This window comes from Canis lupus, chromosome 15, assembly GCF_003254725.2.
Source record: "Canis lupus dingo isolate Sandy chromosome 15, ASM325472v2, whole genome shotgun sequence".
Taxonomy (NCBI): domain Eukaryota; kingdom Metazoa; phylum Chordata; class Mammalia; order Carnivora; family Canidae; genus Canis; species Canis lupus.
Genome location: NC_064257.1, coordinates 41160244 through 41176814, shown reverse-complemented (window position 1 = coordinate 41176814; position 16571 = coordinate 41160244). Strand labels below are relative to the sequence as shown.

Genomic DNA, 16571 nt, shown 5'->3' with positions numbered 1-16571 from the left:
TTTTAAAAATCTCTTTTAGGATAGAGCAATGATATGGAGATATATATATATATCCTATAGGATATATATATAGGATATACATATATCCTATATATATATATATAGGATATATATATATCCTATGCATTACCTCATTCCTCCACTCACCTTGGATCCAGCTTAGGTAGATCCAGCTTCTGTATACACATATTATGTGTATACAGAAGGACTCCCACATACATCTCTCCCATTTGGACCTATCCTTTGAGTTCCAGATTTATATTAGACGCTTCACTTGGATGTGTGATACTATCGCAAACTCAAATGTCTACAAAAAGGTCTTATATCCTTTAGTCTTTCTCATCTCAATTCTTGCTCATAAATCTAATCTCTTCAGTCAGATTAGAAATCAAAAATTGAAATTGTGAATCAGGCAATATAAACCTTCTAAGACATCCTATCACCTTTAAATCCAATCCTACAGTCAGGGGGCATAGCCCTCTGACCTGGCCTCTGCCTCAGCCCCCAAATCTCTCCCCTCTACTCATTCTGCTCCAGCCCCTCTACTCTGCCTGCTGTTCCCAGAGCCACTAAGCTCAATATAGACTCAGCCCCTTGCACTTATTCTTCCTTCTGCCTAAATTCCTTTTCCCCTACTCTTCACATGTTTAATTTCTCCTTATCATCAGGACTCTGTTCAAATGTCATCTTCTTAAAAAGATAGTTCCTGATCTATCTAAAATTTCCCCACTCTAGACACTCTCTATTCCCCAGCCCTGATTTATTTTACTCATAGGACTAATCATAACTGAAGTCATTATTTCATTGTTTGTTCCCTGTCAGTTCCCCTTATGTCTGGAATGTCCCCTACATCAGTGCCATGAGGGTAGGAATTTTGCTTAACTTATTTACTGTTAGGGTTTAGAATAGCACTTGGCACATAGTAGGCATGTTACTGTGAATGAATGAATGAACGAATGTTCAATAAACCATACAAATTGCAGAGTAGTTTTAAGAAAGATCTATGATCAGACTGTACTCTCCTGAAAGTAAAGAATTGCTTATGAAGATGGCAGCCCTCAGTTATGTAAACAAAGCATTGTATTTAGAACTAATGCATCCACACAGGCTTGTATAGGGTACTAAGTATGTAGTCTGTATTAAGTATTAGCTGGCAAACAAGGTTCATATCATTTCTCACTATCTTCAGAATCTTTGAGTACTGGATAAAATGTTTCCTTGGGCAGGTACAAGAGGCTCTGAAATAAAGGAACGATATTCCCCTGGCCAGCCCTGACAAGGTATAGAAAATGACAAATACTAGCATCAATGGGCTCTGCTTCTTTACTCTCTTTCCTTTTAAAGTGTGGAGCCCATTGGAAAAGAAGCATTATATGAATTCAAATAATTATCTTATCAAATCCCCATAATTATTTTAACTATGTGGTATAATTTGTGCATAGTCAGTGATTAAGCTGTGCCATAATTAAAACAGTATCATGAAACTAATTACAAAGAGCTAGACAGACTGTGCTATCTTTCTGCTCGGTGTCCGAATGCCACATTACAGAAGAATATAATTCTACTCTGCAGACACCATTAAAATCTTCCAACATATTTTTAAATCCCTGGCTGTCTGAGGGGTGAGTTGGGTCAGGGAAGGACGGGTGATGACAAAGAATGGGGAGGAATCCTGAATGAAGTTTGGGCTTTTAGATAAGCCTTTCATCATGAGATGGGAAAATAACTAAAAAAGATTCTTGAGGAAAAAAATTTTTCCCTTTATAGAAACTGTCTAATCAGAAAGCCAGATAGTTTGGCTGGACTACAGGAACTATCTAGAAGACAGAAAGACCTGGCTGATATTTCCCCATTTAGACTGAAGCTACAATTATTTTCCTAGTCAGAGCACATGAAGGAAAGAAGAAAGAATCCAAGAGCTAATATTAAATTCATCATTTCAGGTAGTTATTCACACAAGGTCAATGGTGTAAGTAAAATATTTCACATGTATATATGTCTTTGCTAACAGTAGGTTTACGTGTTGCTTTCATTGATATTATCATCGTTTTTGTTTCCAACTAATGGCAGAAGAGGCAGTTTATAAGTACACAGACTAAATGGGCAAAAGGAAAATACCTGACATAAAACATACATGTCCTGGGTCACTAAGAAATGGCTAAAAAATAATTCAAACTGATTTTCTTTCACCCCAGTCCAAGGCTACCCTGATGAAACCATAAAAATATAATCACTGTATGGGGTTACATGAGAGAATGGCAGAGCAAGATATGGTAGAGGATAAGTATCATGGGTTACCTTAGATCAGCTGGTGTTGGACCAGTATCATCGGCACTGCTTGGGGACTTTTTAGAAATACAACTTCTGGAATCCTAACCCAGAACCACTGACTTGGAAGCTTTGGAGGTGGAGCCCAGCAATCCGTGTCTTAATAAGGCTTCCTGGTGATTCTGATGCTTGCCCAAGCTTGAGAGCCACTGCCTTTTTGTCATTATTTCTGAATTCCTTTTTTTCCAGTTTTACTGAGATGTAAATGTAAATTAACATCATGTAAATAGAAGGTATACAAATGATAGCTGTCCATCACTCTTCCTAGAGAATTATAAGGATTCAAACATGCCATTCCATGAGAATTCCAGGCCTTTTCCTGCTCTAATCCTGACCTTCCCATATCCTAGATGAATGAATAGCAACACAAATAAATTGCCAGTTAAACTCCCCTCTACAAATGAAGGGAGGAGTGTCAGTAGACCCACCTACAAAACCAAATCGGAAGAAGAACACTAGAATTCCATGTCTTTTCTCTGGATAGAGCTATGCTATTGGAAAAAAAAAAATTATGATAACATTATACATTAGATTTTAGAATTAAAGATTATAAGCTCTTTGATTTCTAGTCACCTTGAATGTTCTTTGTGGCTGGCACACATGCTTTAGATATGTTGGCAATCTATACATATTTGCTTAAATTAATGAAGTAATATTTTTAACGGACTCCAGTTACCCTACCTGTGGGAGGCAGTTGTCCTCAGTCCTGTTCTTTCTCCACTGTCTTTCAGAGCACTGTCTCACCTTGCCAAGCATATCATCCTGAAAATAGAAAAAAATGGCTGTTTACCAGGCTCCCTAACTTAAAAGTCAGATCGTACTGGAAAGGCAGAAACTTCCTTCATTCATACTTTTGTTCACTCAACAAATGTTGACTATCTGTTTAGAGTATAGAAACTAGGGGAACATACTCAGATATGATCCTACGCCTGGGATGACACAGATGAGTGGAAGACAACATATATGAATAATTAAACACAATAGGAGCTGCAAGGTGTTACAGTGGAGGTAAGCACAGGATATGATACAAGGTAAGAGGGTACATTCAAGTCGACACCTCTAAGAGTGTGGCAAGGTGTCTATAGCATTATGCCTGAAAATACTCTATTATACACTTCTAACCCAGCAACTCAAATTAAGCCAAGTCTGTGGATAAAAACATGTTCTGCAATCCAAGAGTGGTAAGGACTAGTATTAGTCAGTTTAGAACTGACCAAGGACATAAGGATTTGGAAAAAAAATAAAACTTTTCCTTAGAATTGTCTGAATATTCTTACTGCAAACTACTTTTCCTGGGCTGTATACTGAATCTGTGTGTCAGTTCATTTGTGCCTCCTTGACGACTGAAGTCAGGGCCTAACACTTGGCAAAAATAATTTGAGCAGCATGCCACCCACTCCCCTCTCTGCTGCCACAGTGATTTTAGACTTTGTGCAAATCTACCCTAAGCAACTAGGGACTATAACTAGGGAAATGGATTTCCTTAAAAAGCAAGGGGAATGGAGTTGCCAAAAGAGTTTCTAGGAGGATATGCCTGGAATTTGGGATTTTTGATTTGTGTTTCTACAAAGCCTGGGCAAGCTGCCCTACTAAAATTACGATTAAGTTGAATTTATGACCAAGTAATGGTACATTTCTCTCATTAAAGACAGATCTTCTCTATCTGTCTGGGCTTGAGGGTGACCTGCGTGGGAAAACAATAAATCACTAGCCCCGCATTGCTCTTTTGTGTGCCTTGGGAGTAGAGGGGGATGCCAAAGCAGTTAAGGTCAGCTTTGTGATTTGTGTCCCAGGAGGGCAGAAAAATCAGTTTGAGGATTTGCTAAGGGATCAACAAAATAATTGATAACCAGTGCACTGGCATGATTCTGCAATTGGAATGCCTTTGAAACCATTCCCAAATGGCACCAGGGATTAGGGAAGATTCTTGAACAGGGAATGAGTTATGCGACCCGGGGCATACTTTAACTCTGCCTTTGACCTGGGTATCGTTGTGTAGAACACTTAACCTCAGGGACCTCCTCATCTGTCGAGTAGCTAGAATAATGGCTGAAACCCAGGTGGAGCCCACAAAGCATCAGGGGACACCCCCAAAAAGTAGTCAGTTTTTTCTGGGGGCTTAAGTTTGGTATTAAAATCAAAGGAACAAAAACAGATGAAAATGAAACCTGATTTCAATCCTCAATACCAAATTATAGGACCGACAACTGATGTTCTTTGAATTTTCCAGGGCTTCCTCACTTTCAGACATCTGCCTTAAGAAACAAGAACGATAACTGTAATACTTAATAGTTATTGAGTGTCTGAAACCTTGGGCCAGGTACGGTACTAAGCTTGCATTCCATGTCATCTCCACCATTTTCCTGTGAGGTGGGGATTTCTAGCTCCATTTTGCAGATGAGGATCCTAGGGTTTCTGGAAGCCAAGTCAGAGATCATGCCATGACCCAATCTTAGACTGGGCTGTTTCTAAAGTTATGCTTTTATTTATTTTTTAAATTTTTTTAAGATTTTATTTATTTATTCATGAGAGACACACACACAGAGAGAGAGAGGCAGAGACACAGGCAGAGGGAGAAGCAGGCTCCATGCAGGGAGCCTGACATGAGACTCCATCCCAGGTCTCTAGGATCAGGCCCTGGGCTGAACATGGCGCTAAACTGCTGAGCCACCTGGGCTGCCCTAAAGTTATGCTTTTAAATCCTGAAAAACTCCAACAGAGAAAATAAACTTCCTTCCTTCAGATCCTACCTGTTCTTAATTTTCTAAATCAAATATTTCAAATGTTAGATAAAATTTTGATATTATGAGGCTTAATAACTCGTTGAATAAGAATATCCCTTTTCCATTATTGCCACCGTGCAGAATTCCATTCAATAGGTATTACTTTCTCCCTCCAATTAACCGTATCTTTCTATTCTGTACTTAGAACATTTAAAGCGGAAGCATTTTGAAGATAAACTCTCCACACTAACTCCATTCAGCTTTCTGATGCCATTCTTTTATAAGTCTTACACTTTTTATAGCCTCAGATCCTTTCATAACATAAATTCTTTTATATTAATCAAGAATTTAATTATATGTTCCTCAAAACTTTATTCCTTTAAGTTATAATTTATTTCAACCATTTCTGAAATAAATTATTATAAACTTTTGATGACTCAAGGTCCTCCAGAGAATTCATGCTTATAAGGCTTTCTGTAGCTATATAAAATAAATACAGACTTCTGTGCATTGTAGTTGTTGGATCTGTATTTTATCTCTCTCTTCCCACCATTGTAAACTGTTATTCCACATGCTGTCAATGTGGCCTCATTGGTTATAATCTATCTTGCTTTATAAATGTCTGGATAAAGGACTGAGAGAAGATTCATGTTTTTACTGTGGACTAAAGTACATGGGTTTTGTGACATGTATTATATTATCATTCAGTTTACTTCTGAGTTCATAACAGTATTCCCAATGGTTACATCTGACCAAAGACATGAGCTGAATGTGAATGCAAGTTGGATTTTTTTTGCAAGTCATACATACATATATAGAAATAAAAATAGTTATAGATACAGATGACAACATAAGCATAGAAATACAGATAGCATGCATGGATGTTTTGGCTTAGACTGCAGACCAGACACAATACAGTGAGAACCATGAGAATAAGGTCTTCTTTAAACTGGAGACTTTTTCTTTTAAGATTTATTTATCTGAAAGTGGGGGGAGGGGCAGAGGGAAAGAATCCCAAGCAGATTCCCCACTGAGCAGAGAGCCCCACAGGGAGTGCAATCACAGTACCCTGAGATCATGACCTGAGCCAAAACCAAGGGCCAGGTGTTTAACCAACTGAGCCACTCAGGCACCCCTAAACTGGAAACTGTTTTTAAAAGTTTGCTTTGGGCCCAGAATTCAAGTTTAAACATTACTTACCACAATGCTTATTACACTACAATGCTTTATAAAGAAAGGTCACTCAGTACATGCCAACTAAAGAAAATCATGCAAAAAAAGCATTCAACATCAAACCATTGAATTGTTTGCTATTACTTTTTTCTTCCCAGATCTACCTATGATCCTCTTTAAACAAAAAACAGTTTGTAAAATAACTCACCTGTGTTAAAACTCTGTAAGAACATACTAAACGTTAAGAGGATGAAAATATAAACCACTGACTGAGAGAAAATATTTATAAATTATATATCCAATGAAGAGATTCTATTACAAATCTATTTTTTTTAAATTCTTTAAAAAATTCTTAACACTCAATAATAAAAAATGGATAAGAAATTGGGACATTCACCAAAGAAGACATATAGATGGCAGATAAGCACATGAAAAGATTTTTACACCCATTAGTTGTTTGGAAAAATGCAAATTTAAACCACAATGAGATACCACTATTTGCTTCTTAGAATGGCTAAAAGTTTTTTAATTCATCATTCAAAATGTTGGTGAAGTTTTGGAGGAACTAGAACTCTCACAGGCTAGTGGAGAGAAGAAAATGGTGCAACAACTTTGGAAAAGCTTCTTGAAGTGTCAAATGTACAACTACCACATGACACAGCCATTCCATCCTATGTATATACTCAAGAAAAGCGAAATCATATGTTCATACATGGATTTATACGTGAATGGTCATAACAGATTTATTTATAATAGCCAAAAACTAAAACAACCCAAATTTCCATCCACAGGTGAATGGATAAACAGATTGCAGCATAACCATACAATGGTCGACTCTTCAGCAACTAAGAGAAATGAACTATTGATATGTGGCTGTATCTCAAAATAGTTATGCTGAGTGGAAGAAGCCAGAAAAGAAATTTGTACTCTGTGATTCCATTTATATAAAATTATGAAAAATGCAAACTAATCTGTAGTAACAGAAAACAGCTAGCTCAATAGTTGTCTGGGGACTGGGGTAGATGGGGGTGAAAAAAAGCTTACCAAAGACAACAGGGAACTTATAGCCTGTGATGGATATGTTTACTACTTGGATTATGGCAATGGTTTATGGGTTCATAAGTGTGTCAAAATTTCTCAAATTGTACATTTAAAATTTGTGCAGTTTATTGTTCATCAATTACACTTCGGCATCCACCTAGCCCTTTCAACAGACTCACGCCAGTTGCTGTGTTGACCATAAATAAAAAGGAGGTAGGGTTTCAAAGGTAGGAGCAGAGAGCCACTGGGAAACTACTCCAATAATCTAGGTAAGAGATAGTGGACATGTGGACCAGGGTGGAGACAATGGGGATGGTGAAGAGGGATCCCACTCTGGATATATTTCAAAAGTAGAATCAACAGGGATCCCTGGGTGGCGCAGCAGTTTGGCGCCTGCCTTTGGCCCAGGGCGCAATCCTGGAGACCCAGGATCGAATCCCACGTCGGGCTCCCGGTGCTTGGAGCCTGCTTCTCTCTCTGCCTGTGTCTCTGCCTCTCTCTCTCTCAATCTGTGTGACTATCATAAATAAATAAAAATTAAAAAAAAAAGTAGAATCAACAGGTTTTCCCAAGGGGTCAGATGGGGCATGTGAGAGGAAGAGGAGTCATCAAGGGTGACTTCACCTGACCAATAATAAGAATGGAGTTTCCATTTCACTGAAATGAGGAGGGCTATGAGTAGAACAGAGGCGGGGATGGGAATCTGGACTTGAGTTTAATCCTTTTAGATTGATGGGCTCCTATATCCTGTTGACATCCCCCCACCGCAGTACATATAAATACCATCAAGTCTTAGATCTAGTTCCCTTAGAGTTTTCTACTTGAAGCTCAATCCTTTCAAAGTAGCCATGGCTGATAGAATGCTCACTGGTGTGCCAAAGATGATACATCATTTGGTTATTGAGTAGTATGTGGGGGTCATGTTTCTACGTTCCTCCAGTAGGTAGCTCACTATTAGAATGAGCCTTTTACCTCATTCTACAAAGATTGCAAGCAATTTCTTGAAATCTGGTCCTATTTCTTACCAGATCCAGTGCCAGTTCCCAAACTCATATTTTAAGAAACTGGCACAGCAATATTTCTGTCATATTCTATTGGTCAAGCAATCACAATCCATAATGACTCAAGGAGAAGGGACACAGACCTCCCACATCTAGAAGGAAGGAAGGTCAGAAACTTGGAGGCCATATTTTAAACCCATTATACCAAGGTGCCACGTAATCACTACAGTTAAATGTTACCTACACACTTTTGTTAGTTTCTATTTAAGGCCTTGCTATCTGATAAGAGAGTGAAAGGATCTGTATATTCACCTTCAACCCCAGTATTATGAATAAACCATTCTTTGCGGGTATGTGTGATCTTGGCATCTGATTTGTTTTCATTCCTTACAAATGCAAATGGTAACATTGCATTTTGAAATTGTTCATGATACAATCAACCTAAAAGCTTTCTGCAGACAGGGACTTTATCATGCTACAATGCCCCAAACATAGTACACATTTGTGTCATTGAAAATTGATATATGCCAAGTTGGCCCTAAAATTATCAGATTCTCTTGGTAAATATTTATTGCCTCAGTATTTGGTAATATGATATGAGATAAGTAGAAGCTATGATCTCTTTCTCTACCTCACCATTAGGTGGTAAGCATAGTGAAAGTAAATCTCAGACCAAATTCTGCCACATAGAAATATTTATGAGTAGGCAAGCTTCAAAATTGTCATACAAACTATTCCCATGGGCTTGGGGAAGTCCCTGCTTTCTGCTTTTCAGGCACACCAACAAGCTTTACAATAATAGTTGAGTACAAAAATTAGCAAAACTCTAATTAGCTCAGGTGACACAGTGTTGATTAAATAGAGACACAGAATCAAAATTCTAGACGTAAAACATATAATCTAAAGATGTTAGGCTTCTGGGTTTTGTTGGATTCTTCAATTTTGTTCCTTCAAGGACAGAGATGTCTATACAATCTTCTTTTAGCCCAATATGTACTTTGCACACCATCATTCACTTACACCCTAGAAGTTATGTCCAACATCCCTTGCACTTATCACCAAACCCTCTGGTGCAGTTTTAAATAGCAACATTTGAAGTGTTCTGGATCTGGATCCCTGAGTAGACAACTGCAAGGTCACAGTGTGTGTGCTACAGCTGGCTTGTGCTGGCTATGAGTCAATAGTGCACATCTCTTCCCAACACTGCATTCCGTGACCTCACACTGGTTGCTTGCTGAAACTGGCCATGGTGAGAAGAGTTTCAAAACAGAAATCAGCAAGTAATACAAATCAGGACTATCCTTCCCAGAGCTGTGTTGCCAGCACATTACTGTAACTGACCATCCTTATAGTATAAATTAAAGTTAATTTACATCACACCATTTATATTGGAGTATTTGAAAGTAGCTTACTAATAACATAACAAGCAAGTATTAGTTGCTTAAATTAATTATGGCATACAGGTCTTATGTTTAAATAAATGCCTCGGGGAGTGTGTGTGTGTGTATTTTAAGGGATTTGTTTGTCCAATCTAATCAACTCATTATACTCCATAAGTTTTCAGTGACACCACATTTAATAGAATATAAAAATTGAGTAGAATATAAATTGATCAGCAGGGGTAAATTAAATGATAATATAAAAGCTTTTATAAGATTATCTACTCATATTTAAGACTGAAATAAAATATAATGACAGATATTAATCCAATTTTAATTTTATTTTCATTGAAAATTCTGACCTAATCTGAGGCATAGCCCATTTATGTGCAATATGATAGGAGAGACCAGAGTTCAAGTTTCTACTATAACACATACCAACTACATGACTTCAGACAAGTCATTTCTGAGATTCGATGTCCTCATCTGTAAAATGGGATTCACAAAGATGAGATCACCCATTGTGGAAACATTTGTAATTTGTACAATCTGACAAAACTAGTTATATATTTTTAAATATTTATTTATTTATTTATTTATTTATTTATTTATTTATTTACTTGAGAGAGAGAGAGAGCACAAGCAGGGGGACTGGCAGAGGGACAGGGAGAAACAGACTCCCACCCAGCAGGGAGCCTGATGTGGGGGGCTCAAGCCCAGGACTCTGGGATCATGACCTGAGTTGAAGGCAGATGATTAACTGACTGAGCCACCCAGGCACCTCCAAAACTGGTTATTATTGTTACTAAAGTGCCTCACAAAGAGCCAGCTGCTAATGAGGTCAGGAATGCACTGTTCTTTCCATAATGAGAAATAATAAATAAAGCAATAAAATATATTTTTAAAAACTTTTCTCTCTAAAATAAAGCACACTAAGATTAATTTTTCCAGGTTCTCTGAGGTTGCTAACAGAAACGGATGATAAAACTGTCACCGGGCACAAACACTTGGACATACTGAATATCATTATCTTCTTTGGGTGCATAAAGGATGCTCTACTGAGGCTCACTGCCTTCAGAACTGGCTCAGGACACACAGTACATTGTCACAGTTCATTATAGTGTTCCCTAGATCTTCACATTTTTCTTCCCTTTTTGCTTAATATAAAACCTCCTCTCCACTCCATCGCCCCAACATACATATTGAGAGAGGAAAAAAGGAAAAGACCCTGAAATATTTGTTTAAATCCAATCTCCAATTTCATAAACACATCTCTACTATACCATACCTAACAGGTACTGGGGCTTTCTATGTATTATCCCATCTAGCCCTCTTCAAAATATTTGCTTTTTAAAGATAAAAAAAAAAAAAAGCTAACTGAGCTTTAAAGGTGGTATAGTCAGATTTCTAATCCAAGTTCATCTGGACTTGAAGACCATTCTTATTTTCCATCTTTAATAATCCCTCTAGCAAGCTTGCAGATGAATTTTTAGACTCTCAGGAATTAGACAATATTCTTTTTTTTAATAATAAATTTATTTTTTATTGGTGTTCAAACTGCCAACATACAGATTAACACCCAGTGCTCATCCCGTCAAGTGCCCCCCTCAGTGCCCATCACCCATTCACCCCCATCCCCTGACGTCCTCCCCTTCCACCACCCCTAGTTCGTTTCCCAGAGTTAGGAGTCTCTCATGTTCTGTCTCCCTTTCTGATATTTCCTACCCATTTCTTCTCCCTTCCCTTCTATTCCCTTTCACTATTATTTATATTCCCCAAATGAATGAGAACATATAATGTTTGTCCTTCTCTGATTGACTTATTTCACTCAGCATAATACCCTCCAGTTCCATCTACATTGAAGCAAATGGTGGGTATTTGTCATTTCTAATGGCTGAGTAATATTCCATTGTATACATAAACCACAGGTTCTTTATCCATTCATCTTTCGATGGACACCGAGACTCCTTCCACAGTTTGGCTATTGTGGACATTGCTGCTATAAACATCGGGGTGCAGGTGTCCCGGCATTTCATTCCATCTGTATCTTTGGGGTAAATCTCCAGCAGTGCAATTGCTGGGTCATAGGGCAGGTCTATTTTTAACTCTTTGAGGAACCTACACACAGTTTTCCAGAGTGGCTGCACCAGTTCACATTCCCACCAACAGTGCAGGAGGGTTCCCTTTTCTCCGCATCCTCTCCAACATTTGTGGTTTCCTGTCTTGTTAATTTCCCCCATTCTCACTGGTGTGAGGTGGTATCTCATTGTGGTTTTGATTTGTATTTCCCTGATGGCAAGTGATGCAGAGCATTTTCTCATGTGCATGTTGGCCATGTCTATGTCTTCCTCTGTGAGATTTCTCTTCATGTCTTTTGCCCATTTCATGATTGGATTGTTTGTTTCTTTGGTGTTGAGTTTAATAAGTTCTTTATAGATCTTGGAAACTAGCCCTTTATCTGATATGTCATTTGCAAATATCTTCTCCCATTCTGTAGGTTGTCTTTTAGTTTTGTTGACTGTATCCTTTGCTGTGCAAAAGCTTCTTATCTTGATGAAGTCCCAATAGTTCATTTTTGCTTTTGTTTCTTCTGCCTTCATGGATGTATCTTGCAAGAAGTTACTGTGGCCGAGTTCAAAAGGGGTGTTGCCTGTGTTCTCCTCTAGGATTTGGATGGAATCTTGTCTCACATTTAGATCTTTCATCCATTTTGAGTTTATCTTTGTGTATAGTGCAAGAGAGTGGTCTAGTTTCATTCTTCTGCATGTGGATGTCCAATTTTCCCAGCACCATTTATTGAAGAGACTGTCTTTTTTCCAGTGGATAGTCTTTCCTCCTTTATCGATATTAGTTGACTATAAAGTTCAGGGTCCACTTCTGGATTCTCTACTCTGTTCCAATGATCTATGTGTCTGTTTTTGTGCCAGTACCACAATGTCTTCATGACCACAGCTTTGTAGTACAACCTGAAATCTGGCATTGTGATGCCCCCAGCTGTGGTTTTCTTTTTCAAAATTCCTCTGGCTATTCCACACAAATCTTAAAATAATTTGTTCTAACTCTCTGAAGAAAGTCCATGGTATTTTGATAGGGATTGCATTAAACGTGTAAATTGCCCTGGGTAACATTGAGATTTTCACAATATTCTTAAATGTCTTCTGGGCCATGCAATAGTTTGATAGTTGAATTCCCCATTTTCCATTAGAATAATCAGCACTTGATTTAAAGCTGTATGTCTGACACCTAAAATGGACCCTTGTTAAGAGCATGACTTTCTCTCTCTCTCTCTCTTTTTCAGATTTATTAGCTTGAGAGCGATAACATGCAGTAGGGAGGGGCAGAAGGAGAAGGAGAGAGTCTTAAGCAGACTCCACACTGAGCATCGCTTATTCTCAAGACCCTGAGATCACAACCTGAGCCAAAACCAAGAGTTGGATGCTTAACTGACTGTGCCATCCAGGGGCCCCAGGAGCATGGCTTTCTACCCCTGAACTCCTAGTGAGTATCTCAGTACCTGGCAAAGGGGGTGTTTTAATAAATATTTGGTTTTGATGAAAGAATGGTTCCAATGGCTCACATCTATGCCCAAATGAACACTTCCAGTGATAGGGAAGTCACCATTGCCACAGGAAACCATTGCCTTTAAGGTCTCCTCATGTCAAATTACTTGTATGATGTAATAGAAAAAAATAAAAGAAGAAAGAAAGGAAAAAATAAGACATAAAGAAAGGAGATCCCCCAGGAATAGATTTAACTACTTGAAGTAGACTATTTCCAAATGAGATGAATAGCCAGGAAACAGCAAAGACAGACATCCTGCCTTCTTTATGCCTACCGTGAGCAAACTGCATTGACTGTACCAAAGACACATTTTAACAATTAAGGGTAAAACAAGATTCAGGAGAATCCACTGTCATCAGTTAACTTAGTGCTTTGATTCAATGGTCCATTTGCAAAAATAAAGTTAACAATGAAAGACATGAGTCAGGTTTGAAAGAGATGAAAGTAATGTACATATGTCAAAAAATAAGCAAACTTGAAATAAATAAAGATGATTTAAAGTTTAGAATTCTTGGGGATCCCTGGGTGGCTCAGCGGTTTGGTGCCTGCCTTTGGCCCAGGGTGTGATCCTGGGGTCCCAAGATTGAGTCCCAGGTTGGGCTCCCTGCATGGAGCCTGCTTCTCCCTCTGTCTGTATCTTTACTTCTCTCTCTCTCTCTCTCTGTGTGTCTCTCATGAATAAATAAATAAAATCTTTAAAAATAAATAAATAAAGTTTAGAATTCTTAAGATGCCTGGATGGTTCAGTGGTTGAGCATCTGCCTTCGGCTCAGGTTATGATCCCAGGGTCCTGGGATCAGTCCCACATCGGGCTGCCTGCAAGGAGCCTGCTTCTCCCTCTGCCTATGTCTCTGCCTCTCTCTCTCTGTGTCTCTCATGAATAAATAAATAAAATCATTTAAAAAAAGGAATAGAGCTTTTAAAATATAAAGTTTAAAATTCTTAACCACAATGAGATATCACCTCAAAAATAATTTAGAATTCTTTTTTGAATAATATTTCATATTTTAAAGTTTACAGAGTTCAAGGATATGTTCATGGAATGCTCTGATTCATCAAAAATGCATAAATTGGGAATGCCTCTCAACAGGTGTTCCTATAAAGCATTATAGATAAAATATAATAAGGCATATTAAACATATTTAATGACATAGGTTATTTATAGCATCTTGTTATAAATCAATTTAAAAATTAGGTACCCCACAATACATTCTATTTTGTAAGTGCAGGTTTTCTTTTATAGTATTTTGTAAACTATGATAAAAAGCATTTTTCTCCTCTAACAAAATTACCAAACCAAATAATTTAGACATGTGTTCCAGGTAATAAATTATTATTTTACTAAACTCACTTTGCATTGTGATAAATCTCTAAATATTGCTTTGTATTCTGATACTTCGTTGTGTGATTATAAGTAATCTGTTTAACTTCTGGCCTCCTTTAATAGATTTAAATGTATCATTGAACAAATGAAACACAAAAGTCCAGAGAAGGCTAATCACTTTTACGGCATCTCACAGCTGAACCACCATGGAGTCAAGAGCAGCAGGGACTTCTTGAGGTCACACCAGTCTCTCCTGACTTACTTAACAGACTGAACTCTGCTTTTCATCATTTTAATGTCATATATTTAAATTCTTAGTTCATAAGTATAAATTAGAGAAGAGATACCTTTGCCTTTGATACATGTCAGAATGAAGAGAAACTAAGGTGGAAAAGAAACCTATTCTACTTCCTTTCCTGGGTTTCCCTAAAATTCTGAAGAAATATCTCAACTTAATCTTTCCAATTAGAGCAGATGATCTCTTTGTGCCTTCTGTACAAGGCAGTATGTCTGTGAGAATTTATAAGAGCCACTGAGTGAGGCAACTGCCCAGTTGTGAATGCCTAAGACCAGATACACCTAGCGAAGGGACCGAAGAAAACTTTTTTGAGATCAGCACAAAGGCTTCCCAGGACTGCTTCTGTCTCAAAAAAAACCCACTCTTCTTCCTGCCCTGGGTCCTTTACATCTCATTCTTTTTCTAAGACTGTTCTTGCCCACCCTTTTTCACTTGTTTCTTCCCCCTAGATCTTAGGAAACATTTCAGACACCACTTCCTTGGGACAAAATAAAGTCAACTTCTCCTGTTTGTGCTCCTTCTGTAGCTCCAATTACAATTATAGTTAAATTGTTAATTTTGTGACAGTTAATAACTGTCTCCCTCATTAAGTATTGAGCTATAGATTAAAAACCACTCTTGCTTGTTTGCTACTGTATTCCCATCACTGCATAGGGCTTAATATATAGATGGTACTAAATAAGTTCATCTGTTCAACAAATTCTTTTGAGTACTGACTACATTCTAGCCATTGTGCCGGACACTGGAGATATAGTACTAAATCAACCCTCATGATGCTCACATCTAGTAAGGGAGAAACTCAAAAACCAAATACACAAACAACTATTTAAGGAGTGCTGTGGGGGAAACAAATAGGATGCCAAGAAAGAAAATACTAGGGCTTGAGGAAGTGGAGATGAAGCTATCTTGGACATTGGGTTACAGGGTCATAGAAAGCACATTTAGGGTCAACATTCAAGCTGAGACCTGTAATGATAAGAAACCAGCACTGCAAAGTTCTAAAAATGAGTTTCCAAGTAAAGGAAACAGCAAGGACAATGACCATGTGGCAAGATAATTAGGTGTATTCAAGAAACAGAAAGATGTCAGTGTAGCCAGATAGAGTAAGGAAGAAAGTGGTGCAAAATGAAGTTGCAAAATAGGCAAGGTTGGATCATTCAGAGCCTTGCAGGCCACAGTGAGGAGTTAAGATTTCATTCTAAGGGCAATGAGAAGACATTGGGTTTGACATACCTTGATTTAACTTCTGTTTTTAGAATGTGTCTAGACTTAGGTTTTGACTTTGGTTGCTGAGTGGATAATGTAGTCTAAAGAAACAAAAGTGAAAATTGTGAGACCAATTTGCTAGTTTTCATATAAATCCAGGCAAGAGACAATGACAGCCTGGATTACACTATTGACAACAATAATGGAAATAAGTGAATGTATTTCATATCTTTTTTGGAAATAGAGTCAGTAATCATAGTGGTCACTATTGCAATGGAATATGTGGGGTGAAAGGAAGAAAGTAAGGATAACTCCTGGGTTTCTGGATTAACCAGCTAAGTAAACTGCAGGATAATTTACTGAGATGGGTTACAGGTGGAACAGGAACAGGTTGGGGAAACTCAAAAGTTCCATTATGTTAATGTTCAAGTTTGAGACTTCCATTAGTCTCTCCTACTATACATTTGTTGATATATTTGTCAAATCAATAAATGTAGCACTCCTTTCACTTAGGATGCAGAAGCTTCAAAAAATGTC

At 37.9% G+C, this 16571-nt stretch overlaps 1 long non-coding RNA gene across 4 annotated transcripts in view; it reads right to left on the bottom strand.

The window, feature by feature from the left end:
* Positions 1-16571, bottom strand: part of LOC112654389 (uncharacterized) — a 118774-nt gene that overhangs the window by 63978 nt on the left and 38225 nt on the right. For all 4 annotated transcript variants that reach the window (XR_007402329.1, XR_004805154.2, XR_007402330.1 and 1 more), the window contains exon 2: positions 3010-3090. This is a non-coding gene — a long non-coding RNA (uncharacterized LOC112654389). The remainder of the gene's footprint in view (positions 1-3009; positions 3091-16571) is intronic.